We start from the raw sequence: 8,964 nt of genomic DNA, 5'->3' as shown, positions 1-8,964 counted from the left end.
CATTAACAGCCTCGAGCTGGGAACTGAGCCTATCCTGTATGACTTTAGCATCACTGTGCGATACCATCAGGGCTGAATCATCTGCATAAAGTAATAACTTACAGTTCACCACTGAAACCATGTCATTCACATAGATCAAGAACAGCAACGGCCCTAATATCGAGCCCTGTGGGACTCCGCATGTTATCTTCTTAGGGCTAGAGTGCACCTTGCCTATGTCAACAACCTGAGTTCTATTAGAAAGATATGAGTCGAACCACTTAACCGAACCTTCAGTCAAACCAAGGGCCCTCAACTTACCGAGCAATATTGCATGATCCACCGTGTCGAACGCCTTTTGTAGGTCTAACACAACCATACCGGTGTAATTACCCTTTTCCCACTCCTTTCTGATATGGTCCGACAGGTGGATCAAACAGGTCTCAGTTGAGAAAGATTGGCGAAAGCCGGACTGAAATTCATAAATAAGTGATTGACTCTTCAAATAACCATCCAACTGGTCAAACATAATTCTTTCAAAAATTTTTGACACCACACTGAGTATAGAAACAGGACGATAATTGCCAGCTTCAGTTTTACTGTTCTTTTTGTAAATGGGCACCACCCTGGCTTTCTTCATATCACTTGGAACCACACCAGACTCGATAGACAGATTAATGATATGAGTAAGTGGCTTGGAAATAACATGAGCAGCTTCTTTAAGGAACTTAGCCGGCAGCTCATCAAGTCCTGTTGCTTTACTAGTGTTGACTTTTTTGAAGGAGTTTTAAAACTTTTTCCTCATCCACTTGTGTCAAACCAAAACTATTTTGTTTCACCTGTTTTTCCTTGTAGAATTTTGATACAAAATCTAGCCCATATCTGCCCGACACAGGAGGAAGCTTGTTGACAAGAGTAGAAGCAACCGTTACAAAGAAATTATTAAATGTCTCTGCCACTGTTGCTTTGTCAAAACAAATCTCCTCTCCCACGCTCAGGCCAATATTGCCACCTTTTGTAGATCCAGTTTTGCCTGCACCCAACTCATTTAAAAAACTCCAAAGTTTAGCGTTTCGGAACTCAAATAGGCACACTGAGGAACAAATAGGCGTTACGTAATCTATTTTCTCTCCTTTCTATATAACCTCCTTGGCTTTTATGATTTCCATCTCCCTACCGACTCCAGTGGCGTAGATTTCTTTTTGACAGGGGGGGGGGAGTCATAGGGATGGGGTTAATTCTTTTCAGTCTTGAAGTCAGTGAATCCAGCACCTTTTGGTGATAAAATATGTTTGTGGTGCAAATGCGCGCGAAGCGCAAGAAAATGTTTGCCATATTGAAGCTAAACTGGTGGAATATGGTACACATGTGGAATAAATTCGAACCGCGCAAAAAGTAGCGTTTTTATATAGGTTTAAATGGCCAAATATAAGGTTATGTCAAAAACAGGCGTCAACATTGGGGGTTGATTGTATGGACCATCCCCCAATCAAAATATTGGGGATTTATCCCCACGGAATCTACGCCCAGATCCTCATCTACGTCTGTTTGCAGCCGACCCCACCTCCTAGCTGGCGCTATCTGCCAACCTGGACCTGCGCCTTGTGGTCCACGCAAACAGACGGGGATTTTGGTATTAGGAAGGACAGCCCGAGATCAACCAAAAAGTAAGTCAACATCTTTACTTTACAGCTCTTTACCTTTAATTCCATCAGATAACTTGCTCTTCTTAACATCGCTAGGAGAAAGGCAGTTGGGAACCCGACAACTTGCTTTATCTGAAGATTTTTGCAAACATATCGAAATAAATTTCAGCTGATTTTACATGATTTTTAGCAAAATTAAAAAAAAAATTCTCCAAAACGCAAATGTCCAAATTGTTCCGTTGCGCGGACCCATCACTAAAATAACTCGCTTTTACCAGACAATAATTGCGCGCGAAGCGAGTGAAACTCATAAAACGCTGGTCACAATTATTATGGCGTAGAACTGGACAAAAGGACCATATATAATTATTAACACATTTCTTAAATTTTGCCCGTGTATTTCGAGCCGGGCAGAGGGAAACTTGTCCCCTCCCCCTGCCTTTATCACTCGATGAGAATAAAGATCTCCTGAGAAGCAAGATGCTATCCAAATCTCTACCAAATGTAGAGGTAGATTCTATAAAGAATTTCAGGATGAAGCATTTGCGTAGCAAGTTTTCCCATCCGACAACAAGATTGGGGGGGCAAGTCTATTGCCTCTCACAGGGGGTGTGGGAGCCCTTGGCTACGCCACTAACAGGAAGAAACAAGCAAAGATCGGGTGAATAAAGATATGGAACTGGCTGCAGATATTAGAGTGAATGGTGGAGACTTGGACCATCCATCGTGTTGGAAAGATTCGTACCGGAAATACATACGTAGGCCAAATAGTATGCTGTTTTGTAGTAAGCAATGGGCGAGATATTTGAACATGTTGATAAACAGGCGGGTAAACAGGAAGAAGATGTAAAACATTACTTCATATAATGACACAATATTATGTGAATGAGGGGCGTACCGGGGCCACCGATTCAAGGGGACAGAATTTCCTAATCATTCTGCTGACCCGCTACTAAAATGACTGGTATATTTTATTATGGTCTGTTAACTGACGGAAGATGCTCAATTTGATCAATTCGAGATGGGGTGGGGGGGGGCAACTTGCCCTGTAATCCAGTCATTACACCTCTCGATGCTTAAGATCTCACCAGTCTATATGAGAAGCAAGATGCTATCATATGGCAAATCAAACGTTTCCAGAACAATTAGCAAAAGCTGTCAAACAATAAAATGATTGTAGTGGAGTAGCCAGCCAACGGGTTCCTCAAAATGGAGCTGATACAAAATTTGATTACACTTTACTGCTTCGAGGAAGGCATACAGACTATAGCTTTCTCACATATTTGACGAGTTACTGTATCCCCATCCTTTATCAAGTAATACAACAACAGCGAATAATCAGCTGGCAACAACAAGTCCATCGCTAGGAAATCAGCTTGCAACAGGATTGCCAATCAGGCACATAACCAAATTTGTTCGAACTATGGATCGCCCGTCGATGCTGCTTCGATACTTACTGATACATTTGTTTTGGCCAATGTAATTACTTGCACAGATTCATATGTAATCACCAGATATAAGATAAAAGATACAATATAATATATTTTCCATAATTCACAACAAATCACACAACACATCAGATATAAATTTTAAAAACAAATAAACAAAAGGAATATCAAACAAACGAATCATGGAAGGGGATAGCCAGTATATAGGCCAGAGGAAGATTTTATAAATAATAAGAATCGATCGATGGTCGATTGAAAGATCGAACTAATCTGGTTCTATTGCCTTAGCAGTCATTTCCATGTAGTGAGGGTCTGAATGTCGATCCAAAAGTGCCGTAGTTCTTGAGTTACTTTCACTCACCGTCATGCAGGAAGTATGGCTTCGTGTTGTTTGGTTAGATACCACCCCCTTCAATATGAAATGGATATAGATGTAGGGCTGACACTTTCACAGCAAGGGGCATTCGGTGAGAGCAAAATGTAAAAAATATGGGGTCATTGGGTGAGCGCATGATTTTTGGCATTCGGTGCAGCAAAATGTAAAAGAAATGGGGTCATTTGGTGAGAACATGGCCTTTTTTAAATGGAAACATTGGGCGAGAGCCGAAACAGTGCCACAGAAACCTCAGACATTAAAGTTCTAGTTCTAAACTGGCTTCAAATTTCTTTATTTTTTTCCAAAATAAGTAACAAATCAGTGATAAATGAAAGTTGCTGTTCAAATTGAAAAATAAGGGCCTTTAGGTGACAGATCAAATGGAAAAATAGGGGATCTTCGGGTGACAAAGCATGTGTTCGTAAACAAATATGGGGTTTTTGAGTGACAGCGACGCTGAAAAAGGGGTCTTATGGAGCGATCGTTATTTATGACAGAGAGGGGAATGGGAAAATTTAGGGGGGAACACGAAATTTTTTTTTGGTCTTTAGGGGGGAACCTGAAATTTTTAGTTGAACCAGGAGGGGGGATTGTTAAATTTTAAATGGAGAAAATTGGGAAAACAATGGGGAACGCGAAAATTTTGAGCGGACGCGAGGGGGAACGCGAATTTTTTTTGTCAATATTTTTTCCAAAACACCCATTCCCCCCTGCCGTAAATAATGATCGGTCCCTTAATACCAGGAGGGTGAAAGTGCATAGAAACAATGCCGGGAACTACGTCACGCTATTGTTCGACTAAGGCTACATCATTTTTAACGCATGCGTGTTCGTCAATACAGCTTTAGTCTCCTCCACCTTCGCAACACGGTACGTGGAGTGACTGGAATCACACTGACGGCGGAGGAGAATACTAACTGGTCAGACAATTTAATTCTATCAAGCATATAATACCTGAACAATCACCGTCATTTGATCGATTTACTACAGAATATATTGTATACACAAAATATAATTTTAAAATTGTAAACCTGTTAACTTATATATTAATGTACTAAAGTATAAGGACACGTGAATAAAATCATGTAGAAGACAAAATGGCCGCTAATCCGCCTATTGTCTAGACTTAGACTACATCTTCCGGTTTGTTATGGAATACTAGGATGCCTATCCCTTTGTATCGATCCCTGTTAATACGCGTCACCTCCAAAGTGGGAGTGCCCTCAATCATGTGGGCAGATTTTTTGCTACAGCTATTTTTGTGATTCTATAGTGTATGCCCAAGGGGCAATATCTTTACCGATTTTTACGAGTTACCGGCATGTTAGGGGTAGCAATATTTGCTATAACCAGTATGTTTCGACTATATTTATAAATACGTTTTTATACGCACGTGACCACTTCCGCGACGGTCATGACAGCTTGTACACACTTCATGTAAGTCTCGAAGTCAGTCAGGAGGGTGAAAGTGCATATAGGAACAATGCCAAAAACTACGTCACGCCGGTCACGCTATTGTTCGAGTTAAACTACATCATTCGCCATTTTGTAAATATTAACGCATGATCGTTGCTTTGAAGTTTCCACCGGATAGTCTGTGGATAGCGCAAGAGCATGCTTTGACCATGCGCAAAAAAAATGAATATCATGAAGATGTTTAAGATTGATTCTTAGATGTTTCAAAAATTACCGTCATATTGCATAGATTCATCAAAGAATGGTTTGAAGTACTAACCTTATTTAGTAATTTTAAACAATCGGGAGAATTTTACAAAATCAATGTTTTTACCTGTCGGTATTACAACTCGTGAAACACATTAGTGATGTGCCTGGGTGACCTAATCTACTAACCTTTAACGTTTCCTCTATGAACTCTAACCCTCCTGCAATATGGCGCCTATTGTCTAGAGTTAAACTACATCATTCGGTGTGTTACGTAATAGCTACGATGCCTATCCCTTTATATCCCTGAGTCAGTGTCGAAGTGACCTACTACAGGGGGATGACACTCTATTCACGTGGTTTCTTTTCCAACGCTAAAAGATTACGAATTTTGGTGGTTTGTAAATGAAAAGTGTCCGCACTATCGATTGATTACGTAACTGTTATGAATAATTTATTAGTTTTTCAATGCAATCGCCTCGACCCATTAATACATATTATCTGTATTTATCAAAGTACTTGGAATAGCAATCTGGTGAGTTCACTGAACTACGCCCAAATACTGATGGAGTTTTAATGGCGCTAATCCTCTCCATACACAGATGAACAAATACAATAGGAGAAGGTCAACACATATGACCTCCTATATGACATGTTATATGAGATGTACAACAACCTGAATATCATAAAGATCAGTGTTCGTTTGTGCATATGAACTGCATATTTACAATACTAAATATTACTCGTTATATATTATGTCAAATATTGGTATTATGACAACACGGTATATACATTGTATATAAAACGACTAATAGATCCTACTATCATGGCGTCAGGTCATTGGCTCATCATATCCCGTATGTTTCTTAAAATTCATTCATATTTGAGACAAATTTCTGTGCCCATTTTATAGGCGTACAGGTGGATCCGGTTTTTTGTCATTTTCATTTCTTTTTGATGAAAGAATTAAGGTTTCCCACTGCACGGAGGCCACTATGTGATACTAATTTAATGCTATTTGTAAATGAATGCGGATTCCCGGTTGTTGTTTTTCCACAGTGTGACAACTGTCCACCCATCCAGACAACATCATCACATAATAAAACGTCTGTATTTTTACGATGAGTAAATATTAAACTGAACTTTGCCTTGGAACATTGTGTAAGACGGTGTAAGATTTTGTGGGCGCCCTCAACATTATTATCCTCTTTGTATCCGTAAATGGCATGGCATAGACTGTGTGAATTCTATGAAGACTAGGGGCCTACTTATACATGGGGTCATATCCATGGACACAAGTAACGATAATTGACAACACGATACGCGACTGTATTTAGGGAGGCTAACCACTAATAATTAATAATGCCGGGTAGGGCCTACTCCTGGGCGACTCGTGTGGGCAAGGACGCTTAGGACGGTGACCAAATGAGTCTCAAATTTCACCGGGGAGGGGCACTCAAGTATGATAATGTAGGCCTATACGCATGTGTGGCCAACTTTTTAAACACCCCCTAAAACGAGTTTTACCCTACCAGCAAATTTAGGATCAATAGGCCTAAGCTAACTTAATACACTAAAGGAAGTTTTGGATGAGAAAACGGACATTTTGATGAGAAACGGCCAAAATGGTGAGAATTTAAATTTTCTCATTCTTTTGGATGAGAAACTTCCTGGTGTGTGTGTCAATCATTATTGTCTTATTAAAATCCGGGACTTTGGTTGACCTGTGCTAGACTCCAGCACATGTTAATGACGCAAAGACAGTTGTGGTAACACCATGGTCGCAGACCTGCAAAAAGCTCAAAAACAGATAGTAATGAAACCAGTTTTTATTTTCCTTGCTCTAGCGAGTTCACAGAGAAGGTGTTTCTAGTACAATGCAGCGTCGGACTCTAGCTGAGAGCGTAGCCTGAGTCCAAACGGACTCCAAGAAGGGCTCTCCATACACAAATGAACAAACACAAGGAAAGTAGTCTCCTCCGTGACCAGCTTGATTTCGATGGAGCGAAACCAAATTGGCTGCAGAGGAGACGGGTAATTTTGCCATGCAAATGAGGTGAGTGCCCTCTCAAGAATAACTACTCTCTGCTACTACATAGCGGGTGGTCTTCCTATACATTTGAATGCAAAGGCGGAACAACATGAGAGTGCTGTGCAGCGAAATTGTCTATTTTGTTCAACTTTGTGATCATATTATAAACGTTTCCGTCGTTATTTTTGTCCGTCATCAAATACTTTCAAAATGTTGTATTTGATAACATATTACAAATTCGGAATCTCCCCATGTGTAATAAATTTGCTATTCAATTAATACTTAAATTTGATGATATTTATCTACAGAGTTCCTATCCTTTTCTGTATAGTGGTCAATGTATTAGGATTTGGTCACGCTTGCTGGTCTTGGTATTATAAATAGAGGCCTTGCATGTGACGTATCATCCCGTAAATATGGCGGACTATTCAAATGCATTCAACAAAAGCATGATTGCAATCTACCGTGACAGTTCGTCTCACACACATAACCCTGCACTACGATCAAATAGGTTGATGACAACATTTGATTGAATGGACTGCACTCCGCCATAACTACGGTGAAGGACACCGGCTCAAATCCTTTGTTTGGAGCCAATCGATAATTTCATGCAGGGGCTCTATAGATGAGGTGACCTCAATGTTTATCAACAAAGGCAAGGGACTGGTATATTTTTATGCTTGAATGAACCCCATGCAACCACTACACTGTTTAATAGTCTGTTTGTGATTGGCGGGAGTTTTAAAAACACGAGCCCTGAACAAAATATGATGCGCGCGCATACTGTCAGGCAAAAAACAATGGAAATTGTGATGATGCGTGCGCATACTGTCAGGCATTGACGTCAGAAGTCACATCATCTATATGTAAGCCTATTTATAATTACAGTCGAATCATACTAATACAAATTATTTATAATTTGTAAAGCTTCATTGCCAATGAAATTTTCAGGATATATAAAAGAGGTACAATTGCATTGCTAGAAATAACTCGATTTTTCCTTCGGTCATGAACCATAATGTAAACTGGTCATTTATGGACATTTTAGTTCTAAATCAGGCATGTTTGTATCAATTTAAGCCCATTTTTGGTACTTTTTTTAAATATAAATTATAGGCAATGAAATAAGTCCCATTTAATTTTGGTAAAGGAAAACTCTACTGGGTTGTCTAAGAAGTAAGACATTTTACATGCATCTCCAAATTATTGCTTTACTTGATATCAAATAACTTTGATTTTTTGAAATTCGCGATATAATACAAATTTTATGGCAAATTATCAAATTTTTATATTTTATTTTATTTTTGATATTTAACAGTCCTCGAAGTAAACTTAATTAATCTAATTATATGTACTGAAAGTGTATGTAGCTAGGAGGAAAAGCCGACGATCATTTAAAAATTTTGACCTTTCGTATTGAAGGTACACATACATTTTTTCCCAAAATACCTAAAGATTTTAGGTCTTTTTAAAAAAAGTTCATTTTGATGCCTTATATGGTCAATATCTAAAAAATAAGGCCTATAAAAAATTGAATACTTTACTTCGAGTTTTTGAAATGGAGCCTCAAGATCAAGAAAAAAGCAACACAAATATTTTTGGAAAGAGCCTTTTTTGTATAGTGTGCCCAAAAAAAAAAAAAAAAATTGCCAAAAATTCAGTTTTTTTGCTATTTTCTTAAAATTATTTGTTATTTTTAGGCCAAATCTGTATTTATATTAATATTTCCTGATTTCTTGCCTTTAAAAAATGTATACTTTTATATGTCTTGCGTGAATAATTACAAAGTTACGGCACTTTTACTACATGCATGTCTGAGAA

Source organism: Amphiura filiformis, chromosome 2, assembly GCF_039555335.1.
Source record: "Amphiura filiformis chromosome 2, Afil_fr2py, whole genome shotgun sequence".
Taxonomy (NCBI): domain Eukaryota; kingdom Metazoa; phylum Echinodermata; class Ophiuroidea; order Amphilepidida; family Amphiuridae; genus Amphiura; species Amphiura filiformis.
This window is presented reverse-complemented; position numbering follows the sequence as displayed.